This window comes from Gracilinanus agilis, chromosome 4 (assembly GCF_016433145.1).
Source record: "Gracilinanus agilis isolate LMUSP501 chromosome 4, AgileGrace, whole genome shotgun sequence".
Classification (NCBI taxonomy): Eukaryota; Metazoa; Chordata; class Mammalia; order Didelphimorphia; family Didelphidae; genus Gracilinanus; species Gracilinanus agilis.
Genome location: NC_058133.1, coordinates 154,087,550 through 154,107,256, shown reverse-complemented (window position 1 = coordinate 154,107,256; position 19,707 = coordinate 154,087,550). Strand labels below are relative to the sequence as shown.

The 19,707-nt window shown below is 34.1% G+C and overlaps 1 pseudogene; it reads left to right on the top strand.

The window, feature by feature from the left end:
- The window catches only part of LOC123246030, an 86,258-nt pseudogene extending 71,569 nt beyond the window's left edge, over positions 1-14,689 (top strand).
- Positions 14,690-19,707: the final 5,018 nt, after the last annotated feature.

The following is a 19,707-nucleotide window of genomic DNA, read 5'->3' as shown; positions in this document are numbered from 1 at the left end:
TATTCATTTTTAGCCCATAATAATCTACTGCTTTGCATAACAGAATCATGAAAACATAAAGAACACTGGAAATAATTTAGCTTGTTTTTCCTCTTCTCATCCTAACCTTCTTTAGAGAAAAGAACACTGAGCCCCTTTTTGGGTGACTTTTCACCTTATCTTGCAGGGACCTGGCTTCTTTGCCACTTCTCAGAAATCTCACTACCTGCTCTCTGACCATCATTCTCATCCCTCTTCCAAAAGAAACTTACATACCACCTCTGGATCCTCCCTCCTCCTTCCATACAATCCTTTTTAATCTATTGCTTTTCATCATTACAATGTAAACTCTATGAGACAAAGGACTGTCTAGCTTACTTGTACAAGTATTTATAGCTCTTAGCACTGTGCCTGATACATGATAAATACTTAATAAGTCATTTAGTGTGCTAGTCAATGTTTAACAACTGGCTTCTGCTTTGACCCTGAGGGAAGAACCAGGAGCAGTGAATGCAATTTGGGGAGGCGGATTTTGGTTCACATGAGGAAAAGGTGCTTAACATAAAAGGAGTCCAAAAGTAGGATGAGCTTCAGGAGAGAGTGAGCTTTTCCCTCATTAGAAGGCTTCAAGAAGAAGCTGACTGATTTCTTCTCTGCTATGTTGTTAGAAATTATTCTTCAGGAGTAGGTTAGAATAGACAGTCCTTTTGAATTAGATTCTACAGTGCTAGGAACCAAGAGTCATATGTGTCCAATGGTAGGATAGATGCTTTAGAAAATTAATATAAATCAATATTAAACATTGTTCCTGCTCTCACAGAGATCATAACCCAGCTGTAGAAAATCACACTGCAGACAGTGTGAAACAATCAGTAAATAATGTAACAGTATTTAAGCAAGTGATAAGTAAAGACAATATACAACAATATGTAGACCAGCATTAAATAAGGAGGTACTGATTATGATTTTCATAGGAGAACAAAGAAGGAAAAGATAAGTATATACTCAAGTTTGGTGCAGAGATAGGAATTAAGATGAAAGAGGAAATAGGACTTAACTAGAACTTGAGAAAAATATTTCATTTACATTGTTAACTTCTGACAAATCAGAGTTCTTCATTAAACAGGATCCTTTGAAAGATGCTCATTTGAATGCTATGCATGATCCGACCATTGTCTTTCCCATTTTATATCACATCAGGCCTCATTGAATATTAAAAACTAGCTCGAGAGAATTTCCTTTTCTGCTAAAAACCTTTTTGATGTGCTTAGAAGTTCTTACTAAGTTGGCCACCGAGCTAACTGTGACAATGAAATGGGACCACAAGATGGGGGAATAGTCCTAGTATAACTCTGGTGAATAGGGAAGGGAGGAGGCTTGTTAATGTTGCAAAAAGGGCCCCTTTCCCCATCAGACCCTGAATATCTCAGACCTATGACCCTGACAGAATTCTGTCAAGGACAAAGACCCTCATTTCTAGTCATTATTCATTATAGCAAAATATGTCTAAAAATCTCTTGCCACTATTAACAACTTTCAGATGTTTATTGAGACCTTCTTCCTTTCCCCATGAGTAAGAACTGAATTTAAAGAACATTTAAAAATAGCATCGAGTTAGCTAGTTGCCTCCTCATTTCCTCCCTCCCCGCCCCACTTCTTGACAGGATCTTTTCCAATACTGTTCAAAAGAAATAATAATAATAATAACATTTATATTCATTCATTCATTCAACAAACATTTGGTAAGTATAACCTGTGCAAAACTTTATGTCAGGTACTAAGGATACAAAAATGAAAAAAAAAAACAGGCTCTACCTTTAAGGAAGGACCATTCTAGAGAAGCATCATGTTATGGTAGATAGAATCTGAACTAGGAGCCAGGTTTTCCTTCATGAGAAGGCTTCAAGAAGAAGCTAACTGAGTGTTAAGTGTTAAGTGCTTTTTCCTTAAGTGAACCAAAATCTACCTCCCCAAATTGCATTCACTGCTCCTGGTTCTTCTCTCAGGGTCAAAGCAGAAGGCAGGTGTTAAACATATTTTCCTCTCTTGATATTAGTTTCCACATCTGTAAAATGGAAATTAACAACTGTACCCATCTCTCAAGGTTGCTGTGAGAATCAAATGAGGTAATCAATGTTGGTAAACTCTTTGTAATTCCTTAAGTGTTATATAAGTGTTGACTATATATACACACAGTGATTTGTGGATCTGAGGAGCTAGACACTAGCTCCTAACAATGGGAGGAAAGTAACTGATAGGGATTAAGTCAATGACTTAATGGTATTATTAAAAAAATACCATAACTCCTCAGGGTTACCCCCCTGGAACCCAAAGAAGCAGATAAATCATCCTGGTTCTAGGAAATTAAGCCAGAAATCTAGCTAAAACAGGAAACAATAACTGAATAAAATAGAAGTATTCTATAATTTTAATCTTTTTTTTAAATCATGGTTTCTGCACAATCTCTGAGAAAAATTTAAAAAAAAACCTTTTCATATGTTAACCAAGTTCAGGTGCTAAGGGGAATATTTCACTGTACCTGGTTATATGAAGACACAGCTTAACTATTTATTATAAAATTAAGCTATCACAGAATCCCACCTTTGCGATTAAATTATAGTTTTATGATTATATTTCTTCTAGTTTGCATCACTTCCCAGGGCAACATCATCCTCCCAGTCATCTAGACTCACAACCTAGGCAATATCCACTACTTGTCAGTTTCCTTTCGTCATAGCCAATATATTGCCAAGTCTGTCAAATCTAACTTTATAATAATTCATATATGCCGCCTTCTGTCCTCTTATAATGCAACCACTCTGGAGCCAATTCTTATCAACTCACACTTAGACTCTTGCAATAGTTTACTGATTGATTTCTCTGCCTCAAGCTTTTATCCTACTCCAGTTCATCCTTCACTGAGCTGTCAAATTGATCTTCCTAAGGCTCAGTTTTGTCACATAGATCACCCCTCACCCCCAATCCAATAAATTCCAGTGGCTACCTCAAGGATCAGATACAGAATCCTCTGTATGACAATCAAAATCCTTTGTAACCTGAAACCTTCCTACTTTTCCAGCCTTCATACACTTTATATCATATACCTGCCCCTCTGAACTCTATGATCCAGTGACACTGACACTCCATCTCTTGATGCCATGCATTTTCACTAGCTATCCTTAATGATTAGGATTCTTTCCCTCCTTATTGCCATTTCCTGATGGTTCTACTAAAATTTTCCCTTCTACAAGAAGTCTTTCCCAGACCTTTTTAATTCTATTGTATTTTCTCTGTAATTATCTCCAATTTAGACTGTATATTTTGTTTAAAAATAATTTGGGGGATGCTGCTCCTCCTATTAGACTATCTTCTCCTTAAGAGCAGAGACCATTTTTGTTTGGTTGTAGGTTTTTTTCTGCTCTTATAATCCCAGCACTTAAAATGGTACCTGACATGCCCAAAGAGCCACAAAACTGAGTATATACCCTTTGACCCAGAAATACCACTATAAGGTCTATATCCCAAAGAGAAATCAAAGGTACAGGGAAAGGACCCACCTGTACAGAAATATTTACAGCAGCTCTTTTTATTGTGGCAAAGAACTGGAAACTGAAGAGATGTCAGTCAATTGAGAAATACCTGATCAAATTTTCTTATGTGATTGCAAATTATTGTTCCATAAGAAATGATGAACCAGGAAATTAGACACACACACACAAAAAAAAAACCCTAGAAAGACTTATATGAAGTAATGCAAAGTGAAATGAGAAGAATCAGGAGAGCACTGTACAAAGTAACACAATAATGCATGATGATCAACTGTGAATGACAACTATTTTAGCAATACAAGGATCCAATTCAATTCCAAAGGATCTGAAATGAAAAAAAAAAATCTATCCAATACCATGAAAAGAACTGAAGGAGTCTGAATGTAGATGGAAGCATGCCATTCTTTATTTTATTTTCTCCATGACTTTTCATCTAGTATAAGAGTTATATGTCTTTTTTATCACAAAATGAACATGGAAATATGATTTGTATGATAGCACATGTACAACCTATATCATATTATTTGCCATCTTGGGGAGGATAAAGTGGTAGGAGGGAATGAGAGAATATATATCACAAAATGTCAGAAAACAGTTATTAAAAATTATAACTACATATAATCTACAGGGCATAGTAGATGACTAATAAATGAGTGTTAATTATAATTATATTCTCTTAGGAAATCTAGATTTTTCTAATACTAAGTAATGAAGAATTTAGTCAAAGGCTTAGTTTGCCAATAATCTGTAATGAAATAGTTATTTGGAGAAGCAAAAGGAAATTATAGCCTCAAATATTCTTAGCATGGTTTTTAGGATTTGGGTGGTGTGCTCAGAAGTAGAATTGATTTTTAGTAAATCTGAAAAGTATCAAAATATGATCACAGAGAATGTAAGAAATGCTTAACACTAGATCTGATACTGTCTTGTCATCTTTTTTATTTTTTGCCTTAATTATATTTCATAGCTTGATTGGAACTTTCTTGAAAAATAGAATTTTTTATATACCTTTTGTAGTGAGGCTACATAATATAGTCATACTATGAAAAAGGCACATGACTTTTATATAAAAACCTTGAGGGAACTTAGAAGACATCTAGTACAGACCCTTTATTGTACAAAAAAATGAAGCTGAAGGCTAGAGAGGTGTAATCACATCCATGGTGAGAAAGGCAGTTAAATGGCTTTGAATCGTTTCTTCACCTTCTATTACAATACTCTTCCCAGTACATCACAGTAGTCTTTCCCAGATGCCACAATCCCAGCTCCTTACATGTAGTAATTGCTGATTTCTGAGATGGAAATTATAACAGTGAAAATTTAACAATCAGTTCTCACCATATAAAGCTGACCTAAATACATCCCTTCTCTTCTAAATTCTGGATCTGCATCTTGGGTGTGTTTTTTAAGTTCTCTGATCTCTATTTGTTTGTTTGTTTTTAAGATCAGGGTATTATACAACATGAAGGTTAAAGTCCTTTCTAGACCTATGACACTAACTCCAATCCCCTCACCTTTTTGACTGCTGTCCACAAAATATGTGCCAGCTTATGAAGGGCTCTCCTAAAATGCAATGTTTAAAAGCAAAACAACATTCCACATTGGTTATGAGGAAGCAGAATCAACTAGAAAATTAGCTAGTATTTTCTGCATAGACCAAGTAACATGAAGCATATAGTTACACTCAATGAATACTTTTTTTTTCTGATTAATCAAATATGATTCTGAAAAGAATCAAACAATCCAAGGCAATAGGCATAGGACAGTGATTTGAACACTGTATGTACTTGTTAAATTTTAAGTGGCTTTAAATGGCTTTTTCTTTTGGTTGCAATTCTTGAAAAGATATAGATTTGTCTACATGTTGCAAGGAGTATAAATTCTTAAAGGACAAAGAGGAGATTTTAATTTACTTTGTAACTCACCATGATAGCTAGTGCTTGCTTTGTACACAGCAAGGTCTTTAATAAATGGTTAACATGGGGTTAATTAACTGGAGTCATCCTGTTCTTTCAAGGTAGTTTATTATTAATCTCATAGTTATGTGTGAGAGAGTCTAGGCCAGCACTCCTAAATGTGTACTAAATATACTCTACTGCCTTTCTTTTTTTAAATGTTTTTATTTATTTTGTTAAATATTACCCAATTACATGTAAGAAAATTGTTTTTTCACTTTGAATTCCAAATTCTCCCTCTTCTAATGAAGGCAAGAAATTAAATATTTATTGTACATATTTGTATATTAGTAATGTTGCAACAACAACAAAAACAATCCACAGGTGGCAAAAAAAGAAAAAGAAAGTAAAAAAATGTATGTTTCATTCTATACTCAGAGTTTCTCTGTTTTCCCTCTAGAAGAGGATAAGGTGTTTCATCATGAGTCCTTTGGATTTTTCTTTCTTAGATCATTGTATTGATCAGAGTAGCTAAGTTTTTCACAGTTATTATCCTTAAAATATCACTATTATTGTGTATAATATTCTCCTAATTATGTTCACTTCACTTTGTATGAGTTCATTTAAATCTTCCAAATGTTTTTGAAACTATCCTTCTAGGCATTTTTCATAGTACTATAATGTTCCATCAGAAATATACCATTCTTCAACTGATGAACATACTCTCAGTTTCTAATTCTTTGCCACGATAAAAGAGCTGCAATAAATATTTTGGTTCAAATGGGTCATTTTCCCTTTTCATGATCTCTTTGGCATAAAGACCCCATATTGATATTTCTAGATCCAAGGATATGCACAGTTTTATAAACCTCTGGGCATAGATTCAAATTATCCTCCAGAAGGCTTGGTCTAGTTTACAACTCCACCAATAGTGCATTAGTGTCCCAATTTTTCTATATCCCTATCAATTGAGTAATGATTCATATTTTTATAAGTTTGACTCCGTTTATTATGTTTCAGAAATGAGGCATCTATTAGAGAAATTTGCTGTAAAAAGTTACTCCTCAGTTTTCTCTCTTCATTCTAATCTTGGCTACATTATTTTGGTTTGTGCAAAATCTTTTTAAATTAATGTAGTCACACTATGTAAAGAACTAACATAATTGAAGCATACCATTTTTCATTTTATTTCTTCCATGAATTTTTCTCCAGTGTAAGCAATATATATCTTGTTTGACATAATAAACATGGTAATATGTATTATATGATAACACATACATATTACTTGCTTCCTTGGAGAGGGGGGAGGGAAGGAGAGAGCATGGATTGCAAAATTTCAACAAATGATAATTAAAAGATGTATTGACATGTAATATGAAAGAAAATTAAAAATAATTTAGTGTAATCAAAATTATCCATTTTACTTCCTGTGATCCTCTCTATCTCTAGTTTGGTCATAATTTCTTCCTTTATACACACATAAAAAAGGTAAATTTTCCATGCTTTCCTAATTTGCTTTATGATGTTATTTTTTATGTCCAAGTCACTTATCTATTTTCATCTTCTCTTGGTATATGGTGTGAAATTTTGATCTATACTTATTTTCTACCAAACTGCTTTCCATTTTATTGGTCTATACCTAGTTTCTACAAAAACTGCTTTCAAATTTTCACCAATTTTTGTCAAATAGTGAGTTCTTATTCAAATAAACTTGGATGTTTGAGTTTATCAACACTATGATTATTTACTCCTACATGGTATACCTAATATATTCCACTGATCTACCACTATATTTCTTTGCCAGGACCATTGTGTTTCCAGAAATTAGTTATATTTTTTTTTATATAGTTTGAAATCTGGACTGCTAAGCCACCTTCCTTCACATTTTTTTAATCAATTCTCTGAATAATCTTGACTTCATGTTCTTCCACATGAATTTCATTATTATTTTTTCTAACTCCATAAAATGATTTTTGGTAATTTGATTGGTATGATACTGAATAAGTAAATTAGTTTAGGTAGAACCTTGTATTTATTGTATTGGTTTGATCTATTCGTGAGCAATTAATATTTCTCCAGTTATTTAGATTTTACTTTATGTGAAGAGTGTTTTGCAATTGTGTTCATGTAGCTTCTGGGATTATTTTGGCAGGTAGACTCCCAAGTATTTTATATTGTCTGCCATAATTTTAAATCTTTCTATAAGACTTTCTATTTAAAGTCTTTCTATATCTTGCTGCTGAGCATTTTTGGTAATATATAGAAATGATGGTGAAGTATGTTTCTTGTAAACAACATATTTTTGGTTATTGTTTTCTAATCCATTCAGTAATTAGCTTCCATTTTATGGGTGAATTTATCCCACATTCATAATTATGATAGATAACTATGTTTTTTCCTCCATCCTATTGTTTTATGTTTATGCTTCTCTCTCTTTCTCTCTCTGTCCTTATTTTTATCTTCTATTCCTTTTTTCTCACCTTCCCATTCCCTTCTCTTCCTACTTCCCAATTAAGTAAGGTAGATTTTTACACCCATCTAAGTGTGTACATTATTCCCTCTTTGAACCAATTAAGGTGAGAGTGAAGTTCAAGCAATGCCCACTTCCCATTTTCCCTTATATTGTTAAAACTCACCTTGTGTGCCTTTTTTATGTGAGATAATTTCTCCCATTCTTCTCCCTTCCTTTTCCTCCAAGTACATCCCTTTCTCATCCTTTCATTTCTTTAGATTATCCCATCAGAGTTAAATCATGCTCACTTCCCCTAACTGTGTATACATCCTCTCATTGTCCTTACAATGATAAAATTCTTAGAAGTTGTATCATTTTCCCATATAGGAATACAAACAGTTTAACCATATTAAGCATCTTATGATTTCTCTTTAATGTTTACCTTTTTTATGTTTTTCTTGAGTCTTGTTTCTGAATGTCAAATTTTGTATTCTGTTCTGATATTTTCAATAAGAATGCTTGAAATTTTTCTATTTCATTAAACATCCATTTTTTCCTTTGATGAATTATACTCACCTTTGATGAATTGTTATTATTGATTGCAATGCCTTTTGGAATGTCAGATTCCAAGACCTTAGATTCTTTGACAGGGAAGCTAAATCCTCTGATCCTGAATGTGACCCCTTGAAATAGTTCATCCTTGAAATGAGACCCCTGGAATCTGACTATAATATTCCTTTGTTTTCATTTTGGGTTCTCTTTTCGGGGGTGATTAGTGGATTCTTTAAACCTTTATTTTGCCTTCTGGTTCTAAGATACCAGGGTACTTTTCCTTGATAATTTCTTAAAATATGATATCTAAAATATTTCTTGACATAGTTTTCAGGTAGTCCAGTAACTCTTGTTATTTCTTCTTGATCTATTTTCTAGGTCAGTTGTCTTTCCATTGAAATATTTCCATATAGTTCACATTTTCCTCCATTTTTTCTTCTTTTGATTTTGTTTTATTATTTCTTGATTTAAAATGAAGTTATCTGTTCCTATTTGCTCAATTCTAGTTTTTAAAAAATTATTTTCTGCAGTGAACTTTTTTACCTCTTTTTCCATTTGGTCAGTTATGCTCTTTAACTCTTTAAAAAGTTATTCTCTTCAGTGAATTTTTGTGCCTCTTACCAAGCTGTTGACCCTCTTTACATAATATTTTTATAACATTCTCATTTCTTTCCCCATGTTTTCTTCTATACCTCTTATATAATTTGTCAAAAGAATCTTTTGAACTCTTCTTGGAAATCTTGTACTTATGTCCATAGCACAATTCGCTTTAAATCTTTGCTTGTAGCTCTCTTGATATCAATGTTTTCTGAGGTTTTTAGTTGATTTTCTCTGTCATCATGGTAGTTTTTAAAATTCAGGTTCTATCTCTGTTGGTTACTTATTTTTCCAGCCTATTTCTTGACATTTAATTTGATGTTAAAGTTGAGCTCTGTAATTAGGATGAAGGGGGAACTATTCCAAGCCTCAAGGCTTTTATACTGCTACTTTTCAGAGGTATTTCTGAGGAGGGATTCTGTACATTTTTAATTCTTTCAAGATGGCATGATGCAGGGAAAGATGTGGTTACTGCTCTCCTGGTCTGTGCTCTGGTCTTTATTCAGGAAGGGACTTTGTTCTCTGGGAACCACTATTGCTAATGCTTTGCTTAGCCCTGGAACTGTGACCAGATTCCCCTTCTTTCCTGTAGCTACAAGTACTAATGTTCTTTTCTGCCTTGGGACTGAGATCAAATTCCCTGTTCTCTTGTGCAACCATAAGTAGTATTTTTCTCCTTGGATCTGTGACCAGGGCTCCTGCTCCCCTGAGGCCTTAGGTCCTTATGCTGCTCTTCACCCTGGAACTATGACTCAGAACTGGGTCTTGCACCTAATTTCAGCAAAGGATCTCTTGTAATCTCTTTCTGACCAGTTGTCTGACCCCTTTACTCTCTCCAGACTGAGAGCTTCCAGTGCTGCTCCTGCTACTGGAACAGCCACCTCCAAGATCTGGTGCTGGTGTTACTACTGTGTGTGCTATACTCTAAAATGGTTTTCATCCAAGTGTCACAAATCTCTCCTTCTAATTCCCTAAGTTATCTTGGGAAGGAAAAATGTTTCATCCCAACCTTTTGTTTACTGTGCCACTCTAGATTTTAAATTGAGCCATCATTTTAAAGTTGTTTAGAGTGAAATATTGAAAGAGTTCAATTGAATGACTGCCTATATACCATCATCTTGGCTAAGCTTCCTTTTTCTAAAGAAATCATGACTTCTCATCAACTTTCAATTCTTTTCTAGCTGTGATGGAATGACTCCAGTACATCACCTATTAGAAAACCAACAAGTCAGGTGTATAAGAATAAAATACCACCATTCAAATTCCTGTGATATTTAAATCTAGAAGAGAATAATTTATATTGTGACAGGATTGGGGTTAGATTTAATTGCAATCCTGTTAAAGCTTTTTCTTTCCCCAAATTAGGTTTCATCTATTATTTAAAGTGTAAAGAAACACAATAGACCCAGAAAATAATACAAATTTTGCTGATTACATGAGAAATTTCTTCTATTGCACCACCAACCATGAGTTTGTTTTTATAACTCCCTCAGTAAAAACATATCAGGCTCAAAGTTTGTGGTGTGGAACCTTTGTTCATAAAAGAAGACAGTGACAAAAAAGATTATCAGCTTGAATTCTTCTAGGATTGTAGCCAATAGAGAATTGAAACAAGATGACATGTTTTAATATAAGCATATTCTGATTTGTAAACCTCAATAGGCAAAGCAATTTCCTCTTCAGTTAACTGTGGCCATGTTTAAAATAGATCCCCTATTTTTCCACAGTTAAGAACAAGAAAAATAATTTCAAAGCAGAATAAGAAGTTGAAGTTTTAATTTTCTACTTATAACATCAGACTAAATGCATGTACTTTTAATATTGTGTACATTGCTATCTCCCAGCTGGAGCACATTTATTTAAAGGCAATGCTATATACTAGAAGACATTTATGAAAAAAATGAGAATAGTAAATGGAAAGGAATATAGATGGAAAACAGAACCTTGAACAGTGCCTTGCATAGAGAAAGTGCTTTAGATCAATTAATCATTCAATCAGTTGATAGATTATTGATTTGTTATAACTAGAAAGCCAATAGAAAAGTACATATTAGAAAAATCCACAACTTCATGGATTCTTAGCTGAATGTAGTTGTATCTTATTTTAGAAGCCTCAGAACAGAAAGTTTATTAGATTCCAAAGTTTCTTAAAACAGTAAATTTTAGGGGGCAGCTGGGTGGCTCAGTGGATGGAGAGCCAGGCCTAGAGACTCCTAGAGGTCCAGGTTCAGATCTGGCCTCAGACACTTCCTAGCTGTGTGACCCTGGACAAGTCACTTGACCCCCATTGCCTAGCCTTTACCTCTCTTCTGCCTTGGAACCAATACACAGTGTTGATTCTAAGATAGAAAGTGAGGGTTTAAAAAAACAGTAAATTTTAGAATTGTAAGTTGACCTTTCCAAAGCAGCTTGTTTTTATATTGTAAAATGACCTGATATCTTAATGCTGGGCATTATTAAATGCTAGGAGGAAATTTTGGAGAAAGACAAGAATAAATAAATAAAGCATTAAAGATGGAAATGCCCTTTCTAGGATCTTCAGGGACAAAAGTCAAAATAAAATAAAAACTTTTTGTGGGGATGAGATGATATGGATCAATAATTTTAGTCTACAATGTCATGAGAAGTATTCTATACAGGAGGCAAGGTGATGAAGGTACTGAAACTACAGATACACAAAATTCAGTTGAGTATTTAAATTAACTCCATCCTGGATTACTTCCTTGTCATCTTGGAAGGGTTTGTGTAGATCAAGGAATCTATGAGCAGGATTATAGGTCATAAGAGAGTTTTGACAAACGGTGATCCATTGAAGGAGGAAATGGCAAACCATTTTATCATTAAAATGATAAAAGAGATGATATCAGAAGATAAGTCCCTCAGGTTGGAAGGTGTCCAATATACTACCGAGGAAGAGAAGAGGACTGGGCCAAAACCAAAAGGAAGTTCAGTTGTAGATGTCTTTGGTGATGAAAGTCCAATATTATAAAGGACAATATTGCATAGGAAACTGGAATGCAATATCTATGAACCAAGGATGTGGTCAAACAAGAGATAGAAAAATTATAAACATCAATATAGTGGATATCAGTGAACTCAATAGATGGTAATAGATGAATTTAATTCAGATGATCTTTATATATATATATATATTGGTGTGGGCAAGAGTCCCTTTAAAATAAATGAAGTAGCCCTCATATTCAATAAAAGGGTAAGAAAAATAGCACTTCAGTATAATCTTAAAAAATAACATAATGATATCGGTTTTAATCCAATACTAAGTGCTCAACATCACAGTAATACAAGTCTATGCTGTATCACTGATGTAGAAGAGGCCAAAGTTGATGATTTCTATGAAGACTTACAACATTCAGTTCTATGAACACTTATAACATTTTCTAGAAATCTGCTCTCCAAAAAGATGTCACATTCATCATAGAGATTGGAAAGCCAAAGTAGGAAATAAAAATATAATTGGAATAACAATCAAGTTTGGCCTTGGAGTATAAAATGAAACAGGGTAGAGACTAATGGAGTTTTGTCAAAATAAGTTTCTGATCATAGCAAACACTGTTTTTCAACAACCCTAAAAGAATTTCTTTACATGGACATACCCAGATGGTCAATATTGAAATAAGATTAATTATATACTTTGTGGCCAAAAGTGGAGAACCACTATAAAGTGAGTTAAAAGAACACCTTCAGGTCACTGTGGCTCAGATCATGAGTTTCACCCCCCACCTACCCCAGTTTACATGATGATACAACAATCATTTTCTAACATTTGGTCATCCATGATCTCTCCCTTCCTTTCACCCCTACCCCATCCACAAGAGGGCAGATATTATGATATAGGCTGTATATATGTTATCATATAATATGTATTTCCATGCTTATCATGTTGTAAAAGAAGACACATATCACGTAACACTGGAGAAAAATTCATGAAGGAAATAAAGTGAACTATGGTATGCTTCAATCTGCATTCAGACTCTTTTTCTATGGCAATGGATAACCATTTTTGTCCTGAGTCCCTTGGACTTGTCCTGGATCCTTGCATTGTTGAGGACACTAAATCATTTATATTGAATCATTGTACTTTGTTGTTGTGATTGTATACAAAGTTCTCCTGGTTCTTCATACTTCACTTTTTATTACTTCATCTTTCCAGGCTTTTTTGTGATCCTCTTGTTCATCATTTCTTATGGAACAATAAATAGTATTCCATTACAAGATATACCACAACTTGTGTGGCCATTCCTCAGTGATGGATATTGCTTCAATTTCCAGTTTTTTGATACCACAAAAAAGAGGCACATAAATATTTTTGTTCAAGTAAGTCTTTTCCCCTTGCCTTTGATCTCTTTGGGATGGAGATACATTAGTTGTATTGAGGAGTCAAAGGATTGATGGCCCTTTGGCCCTGGTTCCAAAATGCTATCCAGAAGGTTATATAAGTTCACATCTCCACCATCAGTATATTAGTGTCCCAATTTTTCCACATCCTCTCTAACATTTGTCATTTTAATTTTTTTTCATATTAGCCAGTATGATAGGCAGATTATGAGTTTCTTACTGCCAAATTCAAACTTAAATTGAAAAAAAGTAAGGAAAACCATAAGCTCATATAGGTATGGCCTAAATAACATCCATTATGAATATGAAGTAGAACTGAAGAATGCATTTAAGAGTATGGTTCTGGTAGATAAAGTGCCTGAAGAACTATAGACAGAGCTTCAAAATATTATATAAGAAGCAACAAAAACAAAAATTCCAAAGAAACATAAAACATGTGAAAGCAAAATAGCTGTATAATAAGGCTTTACACATGTAAAGAGGGAAAGCAATGTAAAACTGAGAAAGGAAAGAAAGCAAAAAGTAAAGTAGAAATGGAAAGATATATCTAGCTGAATGCAAAATTCTAGAGAATAGCAAGAATAGATGTTTTTAATGAGAAATATAAAGAAATAGGAGAAAACAATAGACTGAAAAAGACAAGATATTGCTTAAACAAAATTTGAGTTCTCAAAGAAATATTTATGCAAAAATGTATGTGATAAAAGACAAAAATCACAGGGACTTAATGGAAGTAGAAGAGATTAAAAAAGACAGCAAGAATACACAGAAGAAACTATACAAGAAATATCTCAACATCATCAATAATCATGATGGCGTGGCTACTGATCTAGAGCCAGACATCCTGGAGAATGAAGTAAAATGGGCCTTAGATAGCATCCCTAACAGCAAGGCTAGTGAAGGTGATGGAATTCTAGCTGAGCTATTTCGATTTCTAAAATATGATACTGTTACAGTGTTTCATTTAATATACTAGCAAATTGGAAAATTCAACAGTGGTCAGTGGATTAGTAAAGATCAGTTTATGTCCCAATCCTAAAGAATGGCAATTCCAAAGAATATTGAAATTACTGAACAACTGTACTCATTTCATACTCCAGCAAGGTTATACTTAAGATTCTGGAAACTAGCAATATGTGAACCAAGAATTACCAAAAGAACAAGCTGGTTTTTGAAGAGGAAAATAAGCCAGAGCCCAAATTGCCAACATTTGCTGGATTAAGCAGAGAGCAAAAGAGTTCCAGAAAAACATTTATTTCTGCTTCATTGACTACTAAAATTTTGACTGTATGGATCACAATAAAATGTGACAAGTCCTCAAAGAGGTAGGAATACCAAATCATCCTACTTGTCCCCTGAGGAACCTGTGGGCCAAAAATCAACATTTAGAAATGAACAGGGAACAGTTGATTGTTTTAAGTTTGAAAAATGAGTATGACAAGGCTGTATATTATCAACTTATTTATTTAATTTCTATCCAGAGTATCTCATATCTTCAGTATCTCATATATTGTTCAGCCAGGCTGAACAAATAAAAAACTGGAATTAAGGTTCCTGGGAGAAAAATCAACAATCTCACATATGCAGACAATACTACTCTGATGGCAGAAAACGTAAAATCAAGAAACCTCTTGATGAAAGTGAAAGTGAAAGAGGAGTATAAAAGCTGGTTTGAAACTTAACACCAACAAAATAGATCTTGGCAATTGGTTCCATTACTTCCTGGTAACTGGAGGGAGAAGAAATGTAAGTAGCATCTGATTTCATGTTCTTAAGCTCAAAAAATATTGTAGACAGTCACTATAGTCAGGAAATTTAAAAACGTTTGATCCTTGGAAGGAAAGCTAAGGCAAATCAGGACAGTATACTAACAGCAGAGACATCACCTTGCCAACAAAGGCCCAAGTCAAAGGTTTGGTATTACTAGCAGTGATATAGCTATGACAGTTGGGCTATAAGGAAAGCTGAACCCCACAGAATTGATGCTTTTGAGCTGTGGTAGAGAAGACTTTTGAGAGTCTATCAAACAGTAAGGAGATCAAATCAATCAATAATTAATGAAATTAATTGACCATTCACTGGAAGATGAAATACTGAAACTGAAGCTTAAATATGTTAGCTACATAATTAGAATATAACATTCATTGGAAAAGACCCCAATGTTGGAAAAGATTGAAGGCAAAAGGAGAAAAGGTCAATAGAAGATGAGATGGATAGAAAATATTATGAAAGCAATGAACATGAGCTTGAACAGACATTAGAAGACAGTGGAGGATAGAAAGTCTTGCCATGGTCCATTGGGTCATGAAGAATCAAACATTATTGAATGACTGAAGAACAACGAGAAAAATTTAAATTCTTTCCAGTTTTCAATAACATGCCTCAATTGTCTCTCACTATGAAACAGTCCTGGCAACCAACCTTCATTCCTTTCATGGTTTTGTTTCAGTCATTCTTTGTTTCAGTGGGATTCCCTCACTCAGGTACCTGCCTTTCCACCCACACCTTCAGCTGGTCTTCCCCCATTAGAACAAAATCTCCTGGAGGTAAAGGACATTCTTTTAGTTTTTACTTGTATTCCCAAAGTTTGGCACAATATCTGGCATATAATACTTTATTATTGTTAGTTCTTAAGTTCCTACTTGTAAAGAACTCTCTGCTGAAATAATTCATATTTATGTGCTACTTTAGAATTTTCAAAGCAGTTTCCTCACAACTATTAAAACCTAATCTCCTCACCTACGTTTATTGCTTTTTCACAATAACATACAAAAAATTAAAATTAAATTAAAGCCAAACTCATTGGGAACTTCCTGCTTCAAAGGGGATAATGTCTCATGACAGTGGTATAAAGAAGAAGAATAAAATTGTAGATTTAGGTCTAGAAAGGCTTTTAACCTTCATGTTGTATAGAACCCTGATCTTAAAAAAAAAAAAAAAAAAAAAACGAACAGAGGTCAGAGAACTTAAACATACTCAAAATGCAGATCCAGAATTTAGGAGAGAAGGGATGTGTTTGGGTCAGCTTTATATGGTGAGAACTGATTGTTAAATTTTCACCATTATAATTTCAATCTTAGAAATCAGCAATTGCTACAAATCAGAGCTTCATTTATTGTTGTATTGGTTGTCTTGACTTAAGAAAGTGTGAAAAACGCCTATCAAACTTAAAAGTGGTGCCTATATTTTCTTCCTGTTGCCCTGTTAAAACATTTACCAGCACACTCTAAACATCTATAAACATTGCTTGAGTTTAGAAGAAGCTCAGGTGACAAAGTCATCACCAGATTGGAGGCTTGGTAAATGGAAGCTACCAATCACAACAGTAACAACAGCTAGTATTTAAATAATATTTCAAGATTTCCCAAGGGATTTACATCCATGATCTCATTTGAGTCTCACATCACTCTTAAGGAGAGGTCAGAACTCAGCTCCTCTAGGAAACTTTTAGAAGAGCTAAAGATTAGAATGCAAAAAAGTTTTTAAACAATAGTATAGTGGGAAAAGTCCTAGATTAGGAATGGAGAGATTTATGTCATTAAGCCTAGCCATATGCTACCTAGTTGGGAGATTTGGAACACTTTGAAAAAATTCTGGAGGTGGTGAGGTAGACAGTCCTGGAGTCAGAAAGACCTGGGTTCAAATCTAGCCTCAGATAGTTCCTAGTTGTGTAACTCTGGGCAAGTATTTTAACCCCAATTGCCTAGCCCTCACTGCACTTTTGTCTTAGAACTGATAACTAAAACAGAAGGCAAAGGTTTTTTTTTAAACTCTATACCCTTTTAATTTCATTTTTTAAAAGAGAATAAAAGTATCAGCTCTACCAAGCTCCCCAAAGTTATTGTTAGAGATTCAAATGAAAGAATAGAAGCGATATACTTTGAATACTACAAACCTTCATCTATGTAAGTGGTTCTTATTTTTGTCCTAGAGAAAATTTTTGTTTGTTTTTTTTTGCAAAAACCTAAGCAGAATCTTCTAATATTTTAAACTGAATTTTATGAATGCTCACTGTTAATGGGACTAAATAATGCAAGGTAAATATTATCTCACTTGATTTCTACAACAGGGTGTAACCCTGGGTGGGTCACTTAACCTCTATTTGCCTGAGTTTCTTCAACTATAAAAAACACTTACCTCAAAAAGTTGAAATTCTTTCCTTGTTCATCTATATGTCCTTCAAGTATTTGAGGCTAGATTTGAACCCAAGCCTTCCTGATTTAAGGTCTAGCATTCTATCTGGTATGGTGCCACCAGCTTCCTCTAGGAGGTCCTAGGAAGAGCTCACCTAAGGGCAAAAGAGGCAGATATGTAGATGGATGTTCCAAGGTGATAAGGTTGCAGGAAACAAAAGGATGTTTTAGAATGAGGAAGCTCTAAGAGCTGATGGAAATTTTAAGGTGAAACAGTAGCTGAGACATAATAACAGAGTTCAGAAAGTCAGAAGCAGAGCCAAAAGGGGAAAGGAATGAACATAGTCATTTTTTAAAAATTGATACTTTTAGAAATTGTTAAAGGAATACACCCAACTATTTAGTGAAAAAGATGCATTTGTTCGTCTGACAATACTAAATGTGCATTTATACCTATTACTCCCAATTCTGACTTCAAGGGCCCAAGAGAATAAATCTACTCTCTCTTCCACATGCTGATCCTTTAAATATTTGCAGAGCGCTAACAAACCCCACTCTCTAAGTACTCTTACTCCAGGCTCCTCTATCTGATCCTACCTGAGAACATTCTCCAACACTTTTTGCCATTCTGATGACTCTTGAGTGAATATATTCCAATTGAACTATTTCTTTCCTTAAATATAGAATTCAGAACCAATGATCAGGTGATCTGAATGAGCAGGAGTATTGCAGAACTATTGTATACATTCAGGGCACTATGCCACTGTTAATGTAGACTAGAATAGCATCAGACTCTGTTGACTACCATGTCACACTATTGACTCATTCAAACCCCAAACCTTGTCATCTAAGCAAATTTCCCTTTGCCCTTCTTATACAGTTCTGGCTTTTGTAACCCCCCCACTTCCCCTTGAGAAACAGCTCAAGTGCCCCCTCCTTAAGAGACTTTTACTGATTTTCCCAGTTAGTGCCTCAAAAAAAATGCTTTGTATTTATTTAATTTATGTCTTATATTTATTAATTTATTAGCAAGTTATATCCCTCCCATAGAATGTAAACTCCTAAAAGGTAAGGAATAGTTTCACTTTCCTATTTATACCACCAGAACCTAGGTAAATTAGTGGCAAATTGTAGTCACTTTGGAAATATTTGATAATTGATGGCAAAGTTGATTTGTTGAGCTCCTGGACAGAATGATCTACTTATCCCTAATTAAATTTCATATTATTATATTTGGTCCATTGTTCCAGAATGTTGTGATCTTTTGGGTGACCTAAATATCATTATTTTGAACCCCCCTTATCCTCCACACCTCCAATCTGTTGCCTAGTCTTGAGGATTTCACATTTGTGCATTTCTCATTAACGCCTCTTTTTTCCCACTGATACTGCCGTCACCCTGATACAAAACCTCATCACCTCATATCTAAACTATTGGAATAGTCCTGGTTGGTTTCCAAGTCTCTTCCTACTCCAGTCTATCCTTGCCCCAACTATCAAATTGATCTTCATAAAGCATGAATCTGACCATGTCACCTGATTATTCAATCTTTTTTTTTTGAGAAAAAAAGAATTCTATTTTTATTTATTTTTTCTAGCTAATACATGTATTATCATGCAAAACATATTTCCATATTATTCATTTTAGAAAGTGAATAATCTTATAAAACCAAAACCCCAAAACATAAACCCAAGGGATAAACAAGTGATAAATCATATGTTATCATCTGCATTTATTCTGCAACAGTTCTTTCTCTAGAGATGAAAAGCATACTTTGTCATAGAAGCTCAGAATTGTCCTGAATCATTGAATTTTAGAAGCAAGGTCTATCATTTGATTGTTCCACAATATTTTGGTTACTGTGTATAATGTTCTCCTGGTTCTGTTTATTTCACTCAGCATCAGTTCATGTAGGTCTTTCTAGTTCTTTCTGAACAGTTCATCCTGTGCAACCTTCCTTACAGCACAATAGTATTCCATCATCATCAAATACCACATTTTGTTCAACCATTCCCCAACTGAGGGACATGTCTTTAGTTTCTACTTCTTTGCCAACATAAAAAAGTGTAGCTATATATATTTTTGAACAAATTGTTCTTTTCCCATTTTTTTTCTCTTTGGAATACAATCCTACTAATGGTATTGCATTCTTTTATAGCTCTTTGGTCATAATTCCAAAATGCCCAAAAGAATGG